The 24,306-nt window shown below is 39.9% G+C and overlaps 1 long non-coding RNA gene across 2 annotated transcripts in view; it reads left to right on the plus strand.

Annotated features, from left to right (window-relative positions):
- LOC115279000 overlaps positions 1-24,306 on the plus strand; it is a 163,844-nt gene that overhangs the window by 65,941 nt on the left and 73,597 nt on the right. Inside the window, exon 2 of one of the 2 annotated variants that reach the window (XR_003903154.1) lies at positions 19,529-19,679. The exons of the other annotated variant lie outside the window; for it this stretch is intronic. This is a non-coding gene — a long non-coding RNA (uncharacterized LOC115279000). The remainder of the gene's footprint in view (positions 1-19,528; positions 19,680-24,306) is intronic. 2 annotated transcript variants of the gene reach the window in all.

A 24,306-nucleotide genomic window follows, 5' to 3' on the forward strand; every position in this document is an offset into this window, starting at 1 on the left:
TTTTGACAAAGTAGGAAAGAGTATCTGATGGAAAAAAGACTGCCTCTTTAGCAGGTGGTGCTGGGAGAAATGGACAGCAACATGCAGAAGAATGAAACTAGACCACTTTCTTACACTATACACAAAAATAAACTCAAAATGGCTAAAGGACCTGAATATGAGACAGGAAACCATCAGAACCCTCGAGGAGAAAGTAGGAAACAACCTTCTTGACCTCAACCACAGCAATTTCCTACTTGACACATCCCCAAAGGCAAGGGAAATGAAAGCAAAAATGAACTATTGGGACCTCAACAAGATAAAAAGCTTCTGCACTGCAAAGGAAACAATCAAGAAAACTAATAGGCAACCGATGGAATGGGAAAAAATAGTTGCAAATGACATATCAGATAAAGGGCTAGTATCCAAAATCTACAAAGAACTCACCAGACTCCACACCCGAAAAATTCTTCTCTGGAAGAATTAGAAACCTCTCTGAGTATGTATTACATCTTATTTTATTTTTTTATCTGTAGGTCTATCTTCATGCCAGTTTCTTATCCCATGAAAGATTTGCTCTTAAGTAGGAATCATAAACTGAGTTTCCTTGATTTGCACAGTATCATTTGGCATTGTCTTGTACATATTGATTGATGAAATGATGCAGTTCTAAAAATGTCTAAAACCAATCACTTGATGATTCATTCATTAATACTGACTGTTGATTAATTATTTCTAGAACCACATTATTTAAATTATAGTTTACCATAAGATGGGATACAACATAGCCATTAAAAGCTGTGTTCTAGAGAACTTCTAAGGACCTGGAGGTAATAAAATTGTTATATCACTAAATGAAAATATTAGATTAGTACATGGTACAAACTGTCTATTCTTGGTTTTGGGGAAAAAAATTGGATGCATCTGTATCTTAGAAAGACTAAAAGGTATTTTCTAACTTAACAGTATTTTCTCTGGTTTCCAAATTTTCTGTGATAAAATCTTCCTTTTTTTCTCTCCTACTTAATGCTTAAAAAAGCTTTTTTATTACAGTTTTAAATACTTTAGAAGAAGCATTATAATAAATCCTCATGTACCTATCGTCTGGCTTTAACAATGAGCAATATTTTGCCTTTTTTTCAATTATTCCCTAATTTGGGGGGAGAAAAATTTCCCTAAATTTTATTTTAAAACAAATTTCTGATGTGTTTTCATCTCCCCTTGCTTAATTTCTTTTTTTTTTCCTTTTAAAAAATGTTTGTTTATTTAGTTTTTGAGGTGGGGGGAGATAGACTGTGAGGTGAGGGGAGGGATGGACAGAGAGGGAAAAAGAATCCCAAGCAGGCTCAATACTTGGCACAGAGCCTAATGCAGGCTTGACCTGGGTGTTGGTTCTCATGACCCCAGGATCATGACCTGAGCCAATATCAAGAGTCAGACACTCAACCAACAGAGCCACCCAGGTACCCCTCTTTTTTTTTCCAAATTGCATTCTTTTTGGATATAGAATTCTGAGTTAGCAGTTTTTCTTTTAGTTCTTTAAGGCTGTCACTTTATTACCTTCTGGTTTGCATCATTTCCAATGAGAAGTCTCCTGTATTTTTTTTTTTTGTCTTGGTTCCTCTATTAGTGTTTTGGGTTTTTTTTCCCCCCTCTGGCAGGCTTCACGGTTGACTCTACCTTTTGTTGTCAGCAGCTGACAGTGACCTGTACAAGTGCAGGTGCATGTGTGTTTGAGGATGAATGATTAGCACTGGTGCCTGACCTCCCTGTGGCTGCTGATCTCACTCTTGCAGGAAGGACTCTCTGATCTCCTGCCTGGTCCTTAATCATTCTCATGAGCTCCTGCTGAAGGCTCTTCGAGAAAAGATTGGGTGTAAGTGCAAATTCCTCTTTTCTCTTGGGCCCCATCTATTCCAAACTGCCACACTAGCCCACATTTCACCTTTAGGAATTCATTAAAAGTTTAGCTGATTTTTCTTACCTACTTGTGAGATGGCTACTTCTTCCTCCTAGGCTTTGCCAGAGTGAAACAGTTCACGTTCACTGTCATTCCTTGGAGGGGCTTGTCAGCATTTGGTTTACTTGGTTGCCTTGTGTTCTCAGCTTGTGATGAACTCAAGAAAGTTATGATTTTGTAGGTTTCCTGGCTTATTCCTATTCTTAGGGTAGGAGTGACATCTCCCCACCCCCAGCTTTCTACATCCTAAGCAAAACAAAAGTCTTCTTATATTTCTATACCTAAACAGAATTCTTGAGTTCTCCCCTGAAATCTGGTCTTCTTCCTGGCTCCTCTATCTCAGTAAATGGCAGCACCATCCAGATGGTCAAGAATTTCCTTGATTTCATTCTTTTATGTTAGCTTCTTCCCCTTGCCCTTGTCCAAATCATTCTCAACTCCTAATAACTTTACTTACAAAACATATCCCAAATCTCTCCACTGTCTGCTTCCTTTACTGCTACCACTCTATCCAAGTCATAATCACTTTATACCTGGGCTACTGCTATGTCACTGGTCTCTCTCTCCTCATTTTTGCCTTTCCCCCCATATCACCCAGCATCCAGAGGCACCTTTAAAATACATAAATTTAACTGTTCTTTGCTTAATATCTAATAACTTTCTTTCCCACTGAGACTAACATCTAAACTCCTTACTTTTGCTTACAAAACTTTACATGATCTGGTTTGTTCTGACCTCACTGAACTCATCTGCCACTCTCGTTCCCTGCTGTGCTTGGGACTCTTCAGTTCCTGAAACACCCCACGCTTATTTCTGCCTTAGGAAATGTGTCTTAGCTATTAGTCTTCTGTTTGGAATTTTCTTCCCTCTGATTTAAATGTCCAGCTCTCTTTTTTAAATTTAGATATTGGCTTATATAACTGTCCCTTCCCCAGAGTCGCCTTTCCTGATGATTTTATCAAAGAAGCCAGTCACTGGTTTTTCTGTCACTCTATTTTCAATCTTTACATGGCCCTTTACGCTATTGGCAATTTTCACCTTTATTGATTGTCCTCTGTTTATTGTCAGCAATACTGCCTTAAATCTGGACAAGAGGTGCCCCTGTCTTGGTCTCTTTGCTTTAAGGATCCCATGCAGAGCTTCCTAGAGTTGTACCCAACCACACACCCAGGGACCCAAGAGGGCAAAAATACATGTTCTAGAGCCTGCATCAACTCTTTCCAATTCTAGACCACACAAGGAGTAGCTGGCACTCCAGAATTCTCTGTCCAGGTTGCCTTGTGTCAGATTTTAAGATCTACATAGATCTCACTGCTGGACACCTTTTCCTAAGCATGAACTATACTGTGTATACATTTTGCAGTCTAAGGGATGGCCAGCCAAGGAGTGTATGGAGGAAATGTGCATAAAACTTCACACACTATCTAGGGAGTCCACACATGTGTGCTTATGGCAGAGTTGGGGATGGATAAGAAAAGGGAAAAGAGCCAAGGATTGGATTCCTATGATTTAAGGAATTCAAAAAAATTCCAAATTTGAATGTACACTTCTAAGTTGTCATGAAGAAATATTTATCAAGGTACAATAACAGAAAATATTTTATCCAATAATTTTTCAGTTATAATTTGTTTGAATTATGGCTTTTAATGATTTAGGCATACAGTATACTTGCATTTTACTGTTTCCCTGAGTACTCCAGATGCTAAAGGGGCAGGCTGAATGTCAGGATCTCACTAGATTCCACAAGAGATTGATCTTGTCTGTGTCTGTCTTGCCCACTGCTACCTCCCCCAAACCCAGAAGAGTACCTACATGTGGTAGATGTACATTAGATACCCATTGAAGAAAGTGAAATCACCCTTCCATGTATCTTTTCTCTCAAGAAGAGTTTTATCTCTTGAAGTTTCATTGGCCTGAAATTAGTATTTCTACTCCTGCTTTATTTTGTTAATCTCTGCCTCATACATCTTTTTCCATTCCTTTATTTTCAGTCCCAAGACCTGTTATTTTAGATCCCTTTATTATAACAGCATTTGACTGGATTAGAAGCAAAAAAAGTAATGAGTCTGTCTTTTAATAAAGTATTTAACCCTTTCACATTTATTGTGACTATGTACATGTTTGGATTTATTTTGGCATTCTTACTTTCTACTTCTCTTCCTTAGTTTCTTTCTCTCCCTCCTCTGGCTTCTTCCTTAAATTCCATTCCTGACTTTTGGGTGAAGATTGAGTTTTCTAGGTTCCATTCCTCTATGTCCATTGGTTTGAAGGTAAAGTATTAGCTGTCTTCTAGTGATTAGTTTAAGATGCTTACCACTTACATAAAAGCATACTTTTGTATCATCTATAATTAATTAATACCTACATTCTTTTCCTAAACCAGATAAGAACTAGAACCCACTTTTGCTTCTTTCTTCTTGTCCGAAATATTCCTGCCACAATCCCACTATTCTCTATTTCCCCAGCCACCGTTTTCCATGTCAAGGTCATTTGGAATCGTCACTTAACAGAGAAGATTTTTAGCTTTTCACTGCTATTTTGAAAGTGTCACTTCTTTCTTGGATTAGGTTTATTTGGTTTTGGTCAGGGTTGATTTTCTTGTATTCTTTCAGGTAATAAAATGTGGATAGAAAACTTCCCAAATTCTTTGATGTCTGCAATATTTTTAAAAAATGATACTCTAAGTAGATATAGAGTTTCAAAATCATAATTATTTTACTGCTTCAGTGTATTTTCACATCTGTTATTGTCTCTGAGAAAACTTATGACAATTTTATCCTTATTTCTTTGTTGATAATTTTCACCCAAGCTACTGAATTATTTCATTAATTTTGTTTTTGTCTACATGTTTGTCTATTTTCATTCATCTTGCTGGATATTTGTTGAACCCATTTACTATGAGAATCTTTCCTGGAAATATTTTTTTTCTGTTATTTCTGTGAAATGTCTTTTCTCTATTTTATCTTTTTGGAATTCCTATTAATTAGGCAGATGCTGGAACTTTTTTTTTTAATAGTTTATTGTCAAATTGGTTTCCATACAACACCCAGTGCTCTTCCCCACAAGTGCCCTCCTCCATCACCACCACCTCTTTTCCCCCTCCCCCTTCCTCTTCAACCCTCAGTTCATTTTCAGTATTCAGTAGTCTCTCAAGTTTTACATCCCTCTCTCTCCCCAACTCTCTTTCCCTCCTCCGCTCCCCCTGGTTCTCCATTAGGTTTCTCCTCGTCTCCTGTTAGACCTATGAGTGCAAACATATGGTATCTGTCCTTCTCTGCCTGACTTGGAACTTTTTTAATCTTTTTTTTCCTATTTACTATTTTTCATTTTTGAGCTGTGATGTATCTCAGTTGTATCTTCTAAGTAATCATTCTTAGTTATATATTTTCTATTATTCAGCATATTTAGTTAATTTTTTTTAATAATCATAGTCTTCCTATCCATGGTTACTAGCTTTTGTTAAAAGGCTAACCTGTTTTATTTATTTAAAAAATTTTTTTAAAGATTTTTAAATGTTATTTATTTTTTTTGATAGAGAGAGATAGTGCAAGTAGGGGAGGGTCAAAGAGAGGGGGAGATACAGAATCTGAAACAGGCTCCAGGCTCTGAGCTAGCTGTCAGCACAGAGCCTGACGTGGGGCTCGAACCCACAAACTGCGAGATCATGACCTGAGCCGAAGTCAAACACTTAACCAATTGAGCCACTCAGGTGCCCCAAGGCTAACCTGTTTTAGTTAAAAGGAGCTATCATCCTCTCTTATTCCTCTGAGAATTGTTAGCCATATGTATCACATATGCTTTTGTTAAAGTCTCATTTGTTCCATTATCTTTGTTTCTTTGGATGTTTATTCATATGATTGTGGTACCTTTCATTCAGAAGATCATTTTTCCTTAAATATTTGCTGCATTTACAGGCTCATCTGGAATCTGAGCTCCTATGTTAGTCTGTCTCTGCCATATCTGGTTTCCTGGCCTGTTTCCAGGATTCCAGGCTGAGAGGTAGCTTGTGGCCTTCTGGGCAATGGGGGCTTCCTTCCCTTCTTGGTGGCACCGAGGACTGTCTTAAATCCCCAGTATCAGGCATTACATCTTTCTGCTTGTGCACTGCTGTTATCTTGGGACAGAAGTCTTTTCAGAACCTGCATGGCACAAGGAGAATGACAAAGTATTCAAACTTCTTGGATGCCTTTACCTCAACCGACCAGCCTTTGGCTGACTTGGGTCTTCTCTTGCTACTCATCTACGGTCTCTCAGCGTGGTATCCAAAGACCTTCTCACCTCTTCTCAGTTCTCTAATGTCTGTTCTGTTTTTCCTTCAATATGAACTCCTCTCCCTTTAATTTTTTGAGGAATTTCTATACTTTTTGATCTATTGAGGATACCAAATCTTTTTTTCTTCCTTCTTCTTCTTTTTTAAATTGAAGTACAATATTGCATTAGTTTCAGGTGTACAACACAGTGATCGGACAATTGTATACATTATGCTGTGGTCACCACAAGTGTAGCTACCATCTGTCACCATGTGATGCTATTATAATACCACTGACTATGTTCCCTAGGTTGTTCCTTTTATCACAGTGACTTATTCATTCAATTACTGGAAGCCTGTCTCTCCCACCTCCTTTTACCCATTTTGCCCATCAACCCACCCGCTCCCCTCTGGCAACCATCAATCAGTTTTTTCTCTATATTTCTGAGTCTGTTTCTGCTTTTTGTTTGTTTATTCATTTTGTTTTTTAGATTTCACTTCTAAGTGAAATCATATAGTATTTGGCTTTCTCTGTCTGATTTATTTTACTTGACATAATAACCTCTAGGTCCATTCATGTTAATGCAAATGGCACTATCTCATCCTTTTTCATGGCTAATACTCCACTGTATATATATCTCACATCTTTATTTATCTATCAGCGGATGCTTGGACTACTTCCATATCTTGGCTGTTGTAAATAATACTGCTATAAACATAGGGGTAAATAGACCTTTTTGAATTAGTGTTTTTGTTTTCTTTGGTTAAATACCCAGCAGTGGAATACCTGGATCATATGGTAGTTCTATTTTTAATTTTTTGAAGAGCCTCTGTTTTCTAGAGTGGCTGCACCAATTTACATTCCTACCACCAGTATGTGAGAATTTCTTTTCCTCCACATCCTTGCCAAAAATTGTTATTTCTTATCTTTTCACTTCTAGCCATTCTGATGGGTGTTAGGTGATATCTCATTTTGGTTTTGATGTGCATTTCCCTGATGATCCGTGATGTTGAGCACCTTTTTCATGTGTCTTTTGGCCATCTGTATGTCTTTTTTGGAAAAATGTCTATTCGGGTCTGCCAATTTTTAAATCAAGTTATTTGGTTTTTTTGGTGTTGAATTATTTACATTTTTCATATATTTTGGATATTAAAGCCTTATTAGATACATTATTTGTGAATATTTTTCTTCCATTCTGTAGGTTGCCTTTTCATTTTGTTGATGGTTTCCTTCACTGTACAAAACCTTCCTTCTAGTGAGGTTCTTAATAACTTTTAAAAAGTGTTTATTTTTGAGAGAGAGAGAGAGTGCATGAGGGGGAAAAGGCAGAGAGGTTGGGAGACAGAGGATCTGAAGCGGGTTCTGTGCTGACAGCAGAGAGCCCAATGTGGGGCTCAAACTCATGAACCATGAGATCATGACCTGAGCCAAAATCGGGAGCTAAACCAACTGAGCCACCCAGGTTCCCCTCTAGTACAGTTTTTAATTACAATTTTTTATTGTGATTTATGGGGATTTGAAATGGGAGAAAGGTTTTAGCATGTTCTTAGTTTTCAAGCTTGATCTGCCCTCCTGGTCTGTTATTAAGTAAGTTAGTTGATACTAATTTAAACGAAGTATCTGGAAAGTCATATTTATTCCTGCCACTGAATTCTAGCAGACATTTATATTGTATGTGGTAAATATATTAACATTTATTAAATTTCTGCTTGTTAATGCCTTTATTTTGGTCTTTCTCAAAAAAAATCCTGAGATATATCAGCTCTGAGTTAGGGAAATGAAGATTAAGAGAGGTAAAAAGAATTAACCCAAAGTGTAACAGATAGCAGGGGACAGAGCCAGGATGCATCCCTGCATCTTGCCATGACAGTAGCTGCCTCTCATTAAAAGACATGTGGTAAAAATAATGAACAACGTCCTTACTGTGCGATATCAACAAATACATTTACCACTCACCAGACCGGATTCTGTTAGGAATCATGAAATGAGGAAAGACTGATTATCATGGCTAATTTGTTAACAAATGAACTGAGCTGACAGTATTTTCAATTTCATTTTGTTGCCTTGTCAATAAGGTTTATTCTTGGAGCAATTTGTGAACTGCTGGTGTTTTTTCCAGTGGGCAGTGCTCATAAATGGAGTCTGTGTATTGGTAAACATCTCCCCAGTGTTGGCAAGTTAGAGACTTTCCTTTACATTGATTTTTTTTCCCCCATAGCTTTCAGTGGAGCCTTATTTTCATACAAGCAATCATTACAGAAAACAATTGCCTGTAAGGGTAAATGTTATGCTAGTGAAAAAGCATTGTATGTATCATGTGGCATGCTGTAATTACTTGACTTCTTTCACAGAGAGAAAGAAGTCTTTCTCAGCAATTGTGATATATAGGATTCAAGGTCAATAAAGGCAGAGAGTGTGGATGATTTAGGCTTTTGTAAAGTCCATGTTGTTTTGTTCAAGAAGCAGTTTGGAAAATATACCATAATAAACACTTGGTAAATTGAAAGATAGATACAGAAATAGAAATACAAAATATTTTAATTAAGAAGCTGCTTTTTTTTAAAGTTTATTTATCTAGTTTGAGAGGGAGAAAGAGTACGAATGGGCAAGGGGCAGAGAGATGAGGAGAGAGAAAGAATCTCAAGCAGGCTCCACACTATCAGTGCAGGAACCCAATGTAAGGCTTGAACTCACCAACCAGGAGATCATGACTTGAGCCAAAGTCAAGAGTCAGGCATTTAACTGACTGAGCCACAAGGTGCCCCTATTAGGTTTTATTTTTTTACAAAATGTTTTTATTTATTTTGAGAGAGAGAGAGAGTGCGAGTCGGGGAGGGGCAGAGAGTGAGAGAGACACAGAATTTGAAGCAGGCTCCAGGCTCTGAGCTGTCAGCACAGAGCCCGATATGGGGTTCAAACCCATGAATCATGAAATCCATAACCTGAGCTGAAGTCAAACGTTTAACCAACTGAGCCACCCAGGTGCCCTCCTCCTGTTAAATTTTAAATACACAAGTGCTGGGTGGTGTCTGGGTGGCTCAGTGGGTTGAGTTATCTGACTATGGCTCAGGTCATGATCTCACAGTTCATGTGTTTGAACCCTGCATCAGGCTCTCTGCTGTCAGCACAGAGCCTGCTTCAGATCCTCTATCCCCTCCATTCTCTGTCCCTCTCCCAGTTGTGTGCTCTCTCTCTGTGTCTTTCAAAAATAAATAAACATTCCAAAAAAGTACATAAGTGCCAGAAGACTTAAAAATGCCATCAGAGTGCAGTGGGGTCCATCAGAGAGGGTGGGCAGCATAGAGTTGGATTAGCAGTTGTGATGAATTCCAGATGAATAACTTTTTCTGCTATTCATTTTCCTTGATGTAGAATGAAGTAAAATACTACCCACCTCAAGAGATTGGTTGTGAGATAATGGATACACAGTCCGCAGCATTCATTTTTGGACCAATTGTTTGAGACAAATTTATTAAACTCGACCTACACACCTTTCTCACATCTCTGTCCAGTTTTCTCTACCCCAAAGTCAGCCTGAATGCCCAATGTCAACAAGTGGACCAGAGGAGATGAGGTTGAAGAGTCAGCTCAGAGAGAGCTGGAATCAGTTTTGGCCTCCTTTGAGGGCTTTGGTCCAGATGATATGGGACTCATGCAGATGACTTTGTGCCTAAAATTCTAAGTTCCAAAGTAGTCATCATGCGTCACAATGGCTCATCTTTTAGATGGCATTTCTGTATTTTGGAAAAACCTCTTTTACAATGAATTTTTACCTTCCCAATATGGAATTAGACTCAAATTCCAAATCCTTTTGCAGCAAGGATGCAAGTATGGGAACCCAGACTCTGCTATCAGATGCTTTAGGACTGCAGAACATGAGATTAAGCTGGAAATGGAGCCTCCATTTTTGTTTGTCCTGATGGCCACGGCAGCACCTTCCTCCCATGCTCAGTGTGGTAGTGGTTTCTTTTTTGGACCAGTTCTGTGGTTTGAAATTGGGCTTTATTTTAAGGAGGTAATCCTTGTGACTATTTCTCTAGCCCCTCAATCAATTTATGTGCTACCCAATATCTTTTAAATGAAATCTTTTTCTAATGAATCAGCTTGGGTTATATTCTGCTGTTTGCAGCTAAGAATATCCCTTGATTCACAAATAATATGTCTGGCATGGCTCATCTTTAAAGAACACATCTGTTTTCTCATATAAATTAAAGGAGACCTTGAGGTTGAATTCATTTACATATTCAATCAGCAAACATTATTGGGTGCTTTCCGTGTGTAAGATGCTGCATTAGGTACTGAATGTTCATTGAAAAAGACTGTTCTCAGTCTCAAAGGACTTGAAACTTAATAGAGTAGATGAACATTAGCATATTAACCAAATATGCTGTGATGGAGGACTGAGCCAGATGTGACCTGTGGATGTGATTATACTCGATAAAATGCTGGGAATCCTTCCCGGCCATTTGGCACAAGCTGAGAATGAAGCAGCTGGGGATAATTTATATTAAAATGACCTAATACATAAAAGGAACTGTCTTCAAAGTAGGGAGGAAAGGCCATATTCACTGACCACTTTGCTTCACTTGTCTTCTAACTCGCTCTGGGGACCAGTATGGATGCTTGGATGGGTTTTATTTCAAGCTGGTGGAACATTTGAGATTGAGGAGGTAGAGACTGCTGGTACTCATTGAAAGTTCTACGGTAATGAAGATTTGATGGAAGGAAGGATAAAAGAGGTACAGAAAGCTTAGATTTAGGCTCCACCATTGTTTAGTGCCCAGTCAATACCAGAGTACTTGGGGTTTTCTACATGTTATCTCAATCAGTTTTTCTTTCTCCTTCCCTACCTGTGTAGGTGTGGGTCTCTTTAAATTACAAGTGGAAGAGATGCCACTCAAACTATCAAGAGCAGAAAAGGGAATGCTTTTGTTCACATAATTGAAAAATTGGAGAGTAATTTCATGGAAAACTGGATCTAGGTACTCAAACAACATCATTAGGAATTTTTGCGTCACCATCTCTAGACAATTCTTCCCTGTCTGTTGATTATATTTTCTGACTGTTGTCTCCCTATGGAAACCAATGGGAGCTTCTGGGTCACATTCTACCTGATTAGTCATAGCAATAGAAGAAAAACTTCAACATTCCAACAGTAGCAGCAAGAGTTGCAGATTTAAACCTGAATCGATTTGTATGATTTGGGTAACAGAAAACTGGATAAAATGGCTTACTTTTTTCACATAGCAAGAAGCCCAGAGATAGAGACAGTTTCAGAGTTAGTAAACTCAGGGGGTCAGTCATGTTGGCTTCTCTGTGACTCTCTTGGTTTTCTCCTTACAGTTTCAAATAGTTGAAACAAATCCTAGCATCACAGCTTCATATGACAATGAAGGAAAGAATAGGTAAGAAAGAATAAGCCCCTGCTTTGTGTCTTCTTTTGAGAAGGCAGAAAAACACCCCAGAAGCCCCTGAATAAACCTCTCCTTATGCCTCATGGATCAGTTACATCACAGGCTTATGCTTTACCAATCCTTCTCAAGGGAAATGCAGTTATTTTGATAGTTTTAGGCTTGTCAACATTTGTCCCTTGGGGCTAGGTATGAGCCCTTGGATATTGCTCACCTCACCCAAAAACTATACAGAGTCAGAGTTTTATTAGCAGGGAAGAAGGGGTGAGCTGTATTAAGTACCCAATAGTACCTACCAGTATCTCATTAGGTTAAGTCAGGTTATGAATCCGTTCTTGAACCAATTACAGTGACCATCCTATAGTTACTTGCCTACTGTGGAGCTGTGGCGGTGGTGGCCATGGTGGTGAAAGTTATTGTGTCAGTCTCCTCAACTCACATGAATTGAGAGTGGAAGAGGTTTGGTCCCTATTGTTCAAACTATGACTCCCAAGCTAACTCTCTGATCCAGAAGGAGCATGAAATTCCTTTGTTAGATTTTTGCCCAGTTAGTTAAAAACAAACTCATAATTATTTCAGAATTATCATAGAAAGTGACCTTGCTGGTCAAGGATAAAGGAAAGCATGTGTTAAATAAGATCTTTCATTACAGAAGATGCTCAACAAAACACTGTTATTATAGACCATCTGTAGAACATGGAAATATTTGTTAGGCAGAGTGATTTATTGTAACGATACTTGACATTGTGAAATTTCACTGTTGGTCTGCTTCTGCATCTTGATATATCTTTTGTAAAGTTTCCTTTTTAAGAGTCCTCTGTATAAATGTAGATGATCTAAGGGCTTTACTGAAGAAATGATAAATTTGTATTGGGCATATAAATACTCATCGGGAGAGTCTTATAAACTGTGTGTGGATTGAGTGTTTAAACGTTTCTATCATGAAGTTCTTCAAAAATGTGTAACAGTTTCTTGTTCTCTATTATGATGAGACTTAATTTCTCTTTCTCATTTTTAGGACCCTTAGTAACCTGCTCCTTCCTTTCTACTGAGTCATGATGCCTATTCTCCTTAACTTAGGCTTCCACTTAAGTGCATGTTCTGATGAGTGAAATTCCCTTCCTCTGCTTGTCCAAATTCTATTTGTCCCTTAAGGCCAAGCTCCCTTTCCCTTACTCTGCCAGCTGGCATGGTCCTCCCCGCTCTCTGAACTCTGAACCCATGACTACCCCATTTAAGGGTATTTAACATATGAAAACATTCCATGTTTCTTTTTTCATATTGTTTCCTTAGTTGCATCTCTTGGAGGTATGAAAGGTGTGTCGGGCTCAGATATTTCTCTTAGCACTGACTGGATACTAGAGATCTGAACTTTGATGTCTCAGAGACATCTCAACTTCGGCATGTCTGAAGTTTTACTTGTTGCCTGCTCCTTTCCTCTTGCTCCAACTCACTCCTGTTTCTGTAATCCATTACTATAAATTAGCTCCTGTGCACTTGCCCCAGTGACTCTTGATTCTGTTCTTTCTCTCAGAAACTCATCTTCTAGTCCTTGAGTTCTGTCAATTCTATTCATAAACATGTCTTATCTATCCCTGGCACCACTGGCTTAGTTCAAGCCTTTGTCATTCTTTACTTGGACTATTGCCCTGGCCTTCCAACAGGTCGCCCTGGCTCCAGACTCACCTCTTTCAATCCATCATCTTTAATGTTGCCCACAGAGCATAGATAATGCCACCCATCTGCTTAAAAACCTTCAGTCATTCCCAATGCCAGGAGAAACTCTCAGCATAGCTTGGCAAAGTTATTAATAGCCCAGTTCCCTGCCTAGTTTTCCAGCGTTGTGTTCTGTATTTCCTGACGAGTCCTTTAGCCAAATGGAGCTCCTAGTGGTCACATGAATACCTGTGCTCATTCAGGTCAGCAAATGTGGATTTGGCATCTGGAATTACCAGGTGCTGTACTAAATGCCTCATAGTACCCACTATAGGTTTATGTGCTTCTTTCCTCCACTGGACTATGAGGTTTTGTCTCTTAACGCCTGGTACAAAGTAGGAACTCAATAATGATAGACAAATACATGAATGAGGTAACGGTGATATGTAAACTCTCTGTGTGAAGGGACTAAATATCATAACTTCAAATCTCTCACAGATGAAACATAATAGTAGGCCCAACACAGGCATTCATTCTACTCATTGTTTGATGAACTGTTTACTAGTGCTCAAGCCAAGGAGTCCAGAATGCATACTAATTAAAAAAAAAACAGACTTAGGATCCATCCTCCCTTATTAAATGCCTTATTAACTAGGTTTTTGGAACGGTACTGGGTTTACATATATGTAGTCCCTTTATAGGTAGAATTCTGAGCATTTCAGGCAGTCATTTGCTGATATGCTCTGGATATGGTGTGGAGTCTCCTTGGATTGATTCTATATTAGATCACCCACATAACAGGTTATGAAAGGAATGAGAGAGGTACATGAATTAGAACATAATTTAGAGATGAAACCTACTCTGAATTCTCTTTTGGATTACCCATTTGTGTATATTAAACTGCATACTTTGGGTGGAGGTTGGGTGTAAACATGTTAAGTTTAATTATGTAAGGCAGACTCAATAAAAGGTTTCCAGATGAAGTCTAAATGGGGAATTTTATTTTCTAGTGAGCACAACATTCAGGAGAGATTACATCTATTCAGAAACAAAGCTGTCATGCTAAGCACAGTAGTTCCTCGAAGAGGACTCTTCTGTATGACTCAGTCTGAACTCTAAGCCCCACAGCTCTCATTGGTACCAGGTCTCTTGCCTACTGTCACCTTTCCCTGCTGGTAATTTTTGTGGTCTTGGCTGCTTCTAATCCCTAATGCCGTATTTTCTATCAGCCACCCCCGCAGCTTGCCATTTTTTTCCTGCCTCATTCCAGGTTTTATTTTAATTTTTTGATCTTTCTTGTCCTTGATTCTGTTGACACTGGGGCTTAGCTTTTTCAGCTATCTCTAGTCGACTACACATCTCGTTCTTTGTTTTTATTATTGCTAAATGTACAGTTGCTTCTTAACTGGAAACAACAACGTTGCCTATGGTTTTCTGATTTATAGGGATATGGCATATGGAAGAGCAAGGCACCAGAGCATAAAAAAGATGGGGGTCTTCATCCATCAGATGAGGGTTTGCATGTTGTCTCCCATTTTATTAGAAATAGAGTCATTTTATTTATGGAAAAGTTACTACATTCATGGTCTAGTGAGGGAGACAAAACATAATTGTAATCACTAATGTACTTGTCTCTTCTCCACCAGAGCATAAGCTCCTCAAGGGTGGGAACCATGCCATATTAATGTCTACTGTCCCCACCTCTCTTATCTCTCTCTCTCTCTCTCTCTCTCTCTCTCTCTCTATATATATATATATATATGTATATGTATATATTCTATTTATAATAGAAATATGTATCTCTCTATATCTATCTATCTATCTATATATAGAGAGATATCTATACATGTTTCTATTACAAATAAACATAAAAAATATAAAATAAATACACATTGTATAGCATCTGCAGCTCATTAAGTGTTGAAGCCACACTTTTAAAAAAGTTTATTAATTTATTTTAAGAGGAAGAGAGAATGAGCAGGGAAGGGGCAGAGAAATAAGGAGAGAAAGAATAAGAAGCAGACTCCATGCTAAAAGCATGGAACCCAGTGTGGGGCTGGGTCTCACAAATCCTGAGATCATGACCTGAGCCAAGGTCAAGAGTCCGCTGCTTCACCAGCTGAGCTCTCCAGGTGACCCAAGGCATGCTTTCTGAATGAATGAAAGGATGGGTGAATAATAAGATGTATGGCAAAGGTATTAAAGTAGTGGTTCTTACAAGAATCACCTAAGGCTCATTTAAAACACATTGATGCCTATGTCTTTAAACTAGGCCAACTATTTTTAGTTGATTCTAAATGCAATTTTCTCCACATTTCAACATCTTAGCAATAAATGCTTCTTATAATTGATGTGGTAAGAAAGGAATTATGCCATAATTTAATGTGAAGCACTTTGCTTTTTTTAGTTGTACATAAAGTGTACTTCAGACAGCCAATAATGTCTTAGATTGGATGAAAAACAGTAAATCAGAATCTCTAGTGTGTACCCTGGACAAAAAATATTGTTGAAAGTGCCCCAAGTAGGTCTGATACATACTGAGAGTTAACAGGCTCTGTATTTAGGGGGCTTCTAAGAGGGAGAAATTAACGAGGGATCACTTTACATCACTTTGAATCTTTAGGGTGCTGCCAGGTCCATTGTAGATAAACAACCTTTATTTGCTGAATGGAATAGAATTATTTAGGGCATTGGAGAAGCCACTGAAATTGTAGTATGTATATATAGTTTATACTATATGTAAAATGTTTTCTCTTTCTCTCCACACACACACACACACACACACACACACACACACACACACACACAACACTCTCTCTCTCTCTCTCTCTCTCTCTCTCTCGTATACAATGCTTGTTTCAGGCTTAATTGTGTTCCTCTCAATTTCAGAATTACCCATGACTTTGGTAATAGTTCTCTGCTTTACCATGTTCTGCTTGGCAGAATATGATAGAATTCAATCATTAAGCATCAGCATAATTTGGAACATCTCCACTTAGAGATTATAAAATGAAATACCTAAAGTCAACCTAAAATGTTGGTAGAAAGACAAACATCGAACTTTCCCTTCTGGACATTGGGACTCTAGATTTCTAACTGACACCATGGTTTATCTTTTGTTTTATGGTGAATTATTTAACTTTACGTTTGGCTCTGTTATGGCAGTACACACCTAATGGTGCTTCCTTATATACCGCATGCGCAGCATTGCTTAGACGAAGTTATTATCCCATTATTGGGAGCTTCTTGTATCATATTAAGCCCAGTCAGGTTTCTACAGACCACGTTTTGTTGGCAGTTTATTGTAAAGAGGGCTGGTTCAGATTTTAAAGTTAATGTTAATTATGGAACGATGTCAGAGGGAGCACACTGAAATGTCTTTAACCCATTTTTTAAAAAGCAGGTCAAATTCAGCATCTGGAGGATAACTTGCAATTTGGTTGAAACTAATTGAACAGGTTTAACATGAAATTCAATAAAGGGGTCAGGGATATTCTAAGTTTAAAATTCTGAGATAAATTCATTTGGCCCAAGGCTCTTGTCAACTGGCCATTATTGCCAAGTCCAAAAGGGTATCTGGGTTTTTGTTTTTTCAGAGTGTATCTGTTTTGTTAAAAGAAGATTGTGCTGACTCATTCCTGGTATTTCTCTAGAAAAACATTTTAAAAAGTCAGTGATATCTCGACTATAAGAAGTGAAGTTTGCTGAACTATGGTATTAGGAATATAGAATAGAGAAGGAATTTGTGCTCACCCCTTCTAGGAAGAAGAAAGAAGAGGGGAAGAGGGAGAGTGACTTAAGTCATGTTCTCCAGAAGCAGACACTGAGGGAAGGTTCTTATGCAAGTGATGTATTAAGACAGTAGTCAGGGAGACCAGGAAGAAGTGGGGCATTAGCCCATGGAAGGAGGACCCAGAGGGCTCTCTGAGAGGAACTTGAGGGTACAGGTTGTGCACCAGAAGTATCCCAACCCACAGCAAGGTTCCTGAGGCCTTCATGTTCCTGCCCACATTGCTATTAGTTAAGAATCATGGGAGTTGAGGGGGGGGGGGCGGGAATTGGGCATTGGGCACACACATTCTTAGATGCTTCCGGGTTTCAGGTTTGTGGGTAAAGCAGGCTCTGGTAGCTCTTTCAGAAAAGATCCTTAGGTGCTGGCTGTTAAAGGTGAAATCCAGGGAGTGCACAAAATGACAAAAAGGGACCCAAGGGGAACTGGGCAAAGTGCCAACCTTGTCTCCTACAGAGAAGAGAAGGTTCTAGGGCCCTTATATTTTCTCCCTGCCTCCCCACTCTCTGAGCCAGGCTTTAATGGCTGGGCAGAGACAGGGAATTGTGTGACTCTGGAAACTTCTGGATATGAGGGAAACATGCAGGGCAGGGTGTGCATGTCAACAAAGGGGAGTCTGCAGTTAGGAGCGGGGACAGGGACATCTGAGGCAGATACAGAGGTGCAGCCTTTCTCCTCCAAGGGGCAGGAAAGAGGTCTGGACATCCCCACATGCAGATGGACTGCATTGGGTTGTGGGACATTTGGGAATGAGCACGTGCAGAACCAGTGTCTTTCAAGGTGAACAAAGCAAACCAGTCAGGGGAGAGGGCTGCAGGGTTCATAAGGCAAGGGGTGTGGAGGTGCAGGCCAAGGGGGTCTTTATTGGAGGGTCGACGGAGTAAGAAAGAAACAAGCTGGGGAGTCAGTCCCCTTTTCATCCTTGTGTTTGTATCTCTGGTTCTGGTTGGAGGGCGCCTTTCACTCTGAATGGTGAGAAGAGCTAGGTTAGGGCCTGGAGAAGGAATTGAGTGTTTTGGCCTAGTTCTGGACTTAAATTCAAGGGTGAGGGACAAAGGGGATTCCAGCAGTCACCCGAGGGGGAAGGGAGGCAGGCATGTGTTCTGGGCAGGGGCTCCATCTGGCCATAAAGAGCGAAAGGGCACCCAGCTGAGGGCTCTGTCCCCCACGTGCCTTGGGAGCTAGCAGAGAGGGATGGATGACGGAGGGTGAACGAGGAGGCTAGTGTAATGTCTGCCATGTCCAGTTTTGCAAAGCCTTCCTCCTCTGGTTGACCTCGGATGCCTTAATCATAAAACTGTCCCCTCACCTCAGCCAGTTTCACCTAATGCAGAACTATTCCATCCTGTCTGAGCCTATCAATCATCTCATTTCCTCAGTGCTCTCATATGAGCTGGCTGGCTTCTAACTAATTAGCAGCAAGGTATTAATACCTTCCTCTCAGGCTCATAGCTTAATGGGCTTCCGTTTCCGAGGTTATTTGTACAGGAGAAGGGTACAGTCCTTTTATCTCGAAAAGATCATTTTAATATTTTCTTTCTCATTACAAAAACACCTCAGGCTCATCTTAGAAAATACATCTATAGGAAAAGAAAGAAAATAAGTACCAATAATTGTACATCCCAGAGAAAACCCTTGTTTCCATTTTGATGTGAGCCCTTTTCATCTTTTTATCAATAAATACTGATAAAATAAATACATAATATTGAAGACATATAGGAGGCATACACATACATATGCTAAGATTATTTGCATTTTAACAGGATTCTTGGGTGGCAGACAACATTCTCAGTCACAGAAATGAATGAGTAACAGTGAGATTTATTGTCTTCTCTCTGCTGACATTGACTCTGTCCTGAGTGGAGCAGGAGAGAACCTGTTTTATATAACATGAGACTTTATCCCCTGTTGAAGTGGCAAGGGCTAGGGTTTAGGAAATTCAGATGTAGGCATGGAGCCTTCAACAGCAGGCATTAAAAAATAAAGGGAGGGCAGATGAGAACCAAGGTTGGAGCAACCCCAGACTGAACTCCTAGTAGGTTTTCTTGCCTGGACAGGAATCTGAATCAACTTTTGTTCACTGTCAGCTAAGTCCCTCTGAATTACTTTTGTTCATATATTAAAGTGCTCTAAGTCTTAAGAATTCAGAAGATCCTAAGGCAATGCTTGACCCCTTTCATAGATGTCAAAATTTAATGTGTTCAAGGAGCAGGCAGGTTATATCATGGGCTGCCTTCTCCAGGAGGTAGACTCTGTGATGGGGTTTAGTGAGCAAAATGGCTTTTGGGAAGTGCCCTGGACAATGACACTTATGGAACAGAGGGAAGGAAGCAGGATTGGGCAGGGGGAGAAGTTGAGCTGCAGTGCACAATGAGAGCCTCATTTAACCTCACCAAGACTCTGACATTGCAATGGCCCAGCAGAGTCCTTCTGTGTTGGGCCAAGATGACCTGGTCTCTATTTTCTTCTTATCTGTGATCAGCCCTTGGATGTGCTCTAGAAGGTTGGGACCTTGGGAGAGACAGCTCTCTGCAGCTGAGGCAAACCCTGGAAGAGCTAACAGGTGGTTGGGACAAGTCCTTCCATGAGAGGGGAGCCGAATAGTTCATCTCAGCGTCCATCACATCGTGTAGGTGGGTACAAGATGCGGCAGTGTGCTGGGGCTAGTGGGGAACCTGGGGGGTGGGGTGCAGGCTGTGGCCAAAGTCATTCAAATTCAGTTTGCAAAAGTATTGTGCTGGGAAACCAAAACATATTTTGGGGTAGATTCTGCATTTGTCCCCCTATTTAGAACCTCCTGGCTCTAGAGAGAAGGCAGAGTTTCAGTTCCAGCACTTACTAGCTGTAAGCACTGAGCCAATTTATATAACCTCTGCCTCAGTTGACTCATTTCAAAAATGAGGATAAAAATTATATTTCCTTAAGGAGTTGTTATGAAAATTAAATGATGTAATCTATGTAAAGCCCTAAGTATCAAGCACATTGTTACCAATATCAATGCATGTTATAATGTTACATGCTTTTATTTTAATGTTTTTAATTTTTTAAATTTATTTTTGAGAGACAGAGAGAGACAGCACGAGCAGGGAAGGGGCAGAGAGAGAGGGAGACACAGATCTGAAGCAGGCTCCAGGCTCTGAGCTAGCTGTTAGCACAGAGCCCAATGTGGGGCTCGAACCCACAAACTGTGAGATCACGACCTGAGCAGAAGCCAGATGCTCAATCGACTGAGCCACCCAGGCGCCCCACTTTTTCTTTTTTTTAAGTAGGCTTCACAACCAGCATGGAGCCCAAACAGGGCTTGAACTCACCACCCTGAGAGCAAAACCCAAGCTGAGATCAAGAGTCAGTTGCTTAACTTACTAAGCCACCCAGACACCTCTGTTATTTGCTTTTATAGTAATTAGGATACTGGTATTTGCTTTTATAGTATTTAGGATACTGGTTGTTACCGTCAGATTATCCAGAAGCTTCTGGTGTCAATGACTCTGTGACTTTCAAGTCTTAATCTTATCACACATCTCTCCTGGCCTCACAACCTGTCTCAATCAGATTCCAACTAACCTGAAGGTCAGTGCACTCAAGTGGAATTTGGGATCTGTATCTCCTTCTCAACGGCTGGCTTTCTACACTCATCTCCTCTCAAATCAGAATCTCCATGTATTTCAGAGTCTCCCAAACCAGGATCTTTAGGGCTATCCTTTCTGCCTTCCTTTCTTCCAGATTCCCATTGTCCCCACGTCATCTCTGCCAATTCTTTCTTTTCCTACTGAGTTTCTGAAGCCTTCCTCTCTTGCATGTCTTATTTTGGGTCTCACCCCTGTGTCCACTCTTGATGAATTCAATTTCATTTTCCAGATGGCTCCCAAGGAGATTTTTTCAAAACTACAACGACTTCGTCATTGTTTCCAGCAGAGGTGCTAAACTCCTCAGACTGCTTTTTGTGACCTACCTTTTACCACCTCCTCACAGGAGTCCCTGTTGCAGTGCCGATCTATCAGCAGTCCTGTGAACATACCCTGTTCTCCCACAGTTCAGGGCCTTTCTATGCCTGCTTGCCTTTGTCTGGAAGGCCTGCCTCTTGCCCAACTTTCTGAAGACTGTTATTTATCTACAAACCCTTAACTCATACATTAATGAATATTAATATATGGGACGAGAAGAAGATACAAACCTCCTCTGTGACGTCTCCCCTGGTCCAGTTCAGACTTAGGTGTTCTCTTGTTCACAGATCTCTATCATTCATTTATTTAAGGTTTACTTTTTCAACCAATACTTACTGAGTTCCCGCCAGATGCCAAGCAATCTGATCAAAACAGCCATTGTTAAGTTATTTGTTACATGTCTAGAGAGTCAACTTTTGAGGTCTGGGGCACTGTCTTTCTTAATGATGTATCCTAGTATCTAGCATAGTGCCTGGCATATAGTAGGTGCTTAATAAATGCTCTTCATACACATCAAGATATAGTGGTTATAGTTCCTAAATAGAAAATCAGGACATATGGTCTGGCCAAACATCTTTTTTCTTATTAGTTAATATATTTATGTAGAATTTTGTTAAAAAGATAATTTATTCTGTTGGCTGTGTTGAAAACAACAAAAAGCCATGGAATAGAACAAGTTCCCCAAACTGGTTTACTCATTATAGAGTCACTTTCTTTGGGCTGAATCAGGGTTTCCCTGGGACCTTGGTATTCTGTGAGTTCATGAAAATTAGGCTCCTTCCTCTTTAGCATCCCTCTATTCCTTTAAGGACTGGAGTCTGTCCTGGACCAAAGGCAGTACAGATGCCAATTTTTCATATGTCTTTTCAAGAATCCACATTTCTGTTGCACTATTTTATGTAGGCCAATTTCATAAGAAGAAAACATTTCCCTTCCTCTTATTTCACCTTTCATTCCTTCTGTTCTTGAACCTGTCTTTTCATGTGCAGGCTATTTCAAGATGTAATTTCATCCCAGGTTTGCTGTGGCACATATACACTGGACAGCCATCCCAGGCAGAATGGCTGAAAAAGAACAGTGGTGAGCTCTATGGACACTCAGAATCTCTCCTGCCCCAGCCTTAGCACATAGAGCTACAGCAAAGTGGATCCTACCAATAATCTCTTTCAAGACAACGCCTCACTCTGCCCATGGTCGGAGTCCCAGACTGGCCCTTGGGAGTGGTTTGTTTCAACTGTGAGCCTTGTGTTTTGGGAGTGGAGGTGTGGCATGAGGCCGTCATGAGGGGCAGAGGGTGGTAGGCAAGTGCCCAGAAAATATCAGTGTTTTCCTGACTTTTAGCCGATCTTTTTTCTCCCCCTTTTCAGCAGAACTATCAGTATGGAAAGATACAGAACTGAGAAGCTGCTATTAATGTGACATAACTAATTAGTGATCTAAGGAACTTTGAAAGCACAACGAGTTCTGTAGCAAGATGACGTTTAAATTAAAAATGATACTGGGCTGGGGAAATGTACTAGACATGCAGTTTATATAAGGAAAGAACATCCTTCTCTCCCTGACATAGGTTCCTGCCACTTTTAGAAAGTAGTTGGGCTTTCTTAGATAGGCAGATGACTGGTTCGCACCGCAGGCATAATGCTGTAATCAAGAATTGGCATCTCTCCCTAGCTGCTTGTTATCTAATATTTTTCATAATGGGTACTCATCAGGGAGCTCGTTCTCCACAAACTAATGCACTTATCACTCTGTCATTCTGGATGAAAATGGGTAGTTACATTGTGCAGTGATCTGGTCAATAGTTTAATAGACATTGATCATTACCAATTCATTTCAGACCAAGATTTACTGACTCTGTGTCTGAGTTAAAAACATCCCCTGTTTGGAAATTGTATTTATAAGCCATGATTACTAAATCTTTATAAATTTAAATAATTAAAAACATCTCTTATGGGAAACACTCACGTCACCTCATTCCAGGGGAGGCAAATGGAGATAGATTCTCTCAGATTGCCCTTTATTTGTTTTTAATACACATCTTTAGTAGATAGTACATGTAGATGGCATGAAATATACAAGTTACAAAATCACATACAGTGAGAATTAAACCTTCAAGAAGATTAAGCCAGAAGTGACTGGGTAGCTCAGTTAAGTGTCTATTGTTTCCTTATTTATTTTGAGAGAAAGGAGAGGATATGTGTGTGTGTGTGTGCACGTGCATGCTTGTGTATGCACGTGTGTGCTAGCAAGAAAGGAACAGAGAAGCAGAGAGAGAATCCCAAGCATGCTCCATGCTAGCAGTGCAGATCCCAAAGCATCCAACTCTTGGTTTTGGCTCTTGTCATGATCTCATGGGAGTGGGATTGAGCCCTGAGTCAGGCTCTGCTCTTGGCAAGGAGCCTGCTTAAGATTGTGTCTCTCCCTCTGCCCCTCCCTTGCTCGCATGCGCTCTCTCACTCTCTTGCTCTCTCTCTCTTTCAAAAACGAAAGAAAGAAAGAAAAGTAAGCCACTCAGTTTTGCTATACTTACCTAGACCTATCTCCTTATTATCAACATAAACTTCCAGAAATATTCAGTGTATATCAACAATATAAAGTGTATGTAATGTTTTTATTTTATTTATTTTTTAAAGTCTATTTATTTATTTTGAGAGAGAGAGACAGAGAGAGAGAGTGAGCAAGTGAGCGATGGAGTGCAGGTGAGCAGGAGAGGGGCAAAGAGAGAGAAGACAGAATCCCAAATAGGCTCTGCCCTGTCGGCATGGAGCCTGATGTGGGACTCAAACTCACATACCATGAGATCGTGACCTGAGCTGAAACCAAGAGTTCAATGCTTAACCAACTGAGCCACCCAGGTGCCTCTACCTCAACCTTTTTAAAAGATACACAGATATCTATTGTTGGAGGTATTATCATTTACTGACCTAGTTGCCTATTGATGGACATTTAGGGTGTTTCCAATCTTTTGCCATTATTCTGAAGATTATGCTGTTTTAGAGTTGGACCCATTTTGATGATTCTTCTTTGAATGAGGAGAGATCTTCCTGAACCAGCTATTTGCAGAAGGGAGGTGTGTGTGTCCTGGGCACGTTGGAAAGGGATCGTGGGAATCAGTCATATTCTGACGAGCAAGAACTCTTCCAGATTCACAGTACCTTTTTGCATGAGATGGGGTAGTTGTATATAGGCTAATGTAGACCTTTACTTCCTTTTAGCCAGCAAGAATGAGCAACTATCTACCCTGCCTCACAGACAGAGGACTTCCTGAGAACATGGCATGATTATTGATTTCCCATTTAGCTTTGAAGGTCCTGCT

Source organism: Suricata suricatta, chromosome 15, assembly GCF_006229205.1.
Source record: "Suricata suricatta isolate VVHF042 chromosome 15, meerkat_22Aug2017_6uvM2_HiC, whole genome shotgun sequence".
NCBI classification, from domain to species: Eukaryota; Metazoa; Chordata; class Mammalia; order Carnivora; family Herpestidae; genus Suricata; species Suricata suricatta.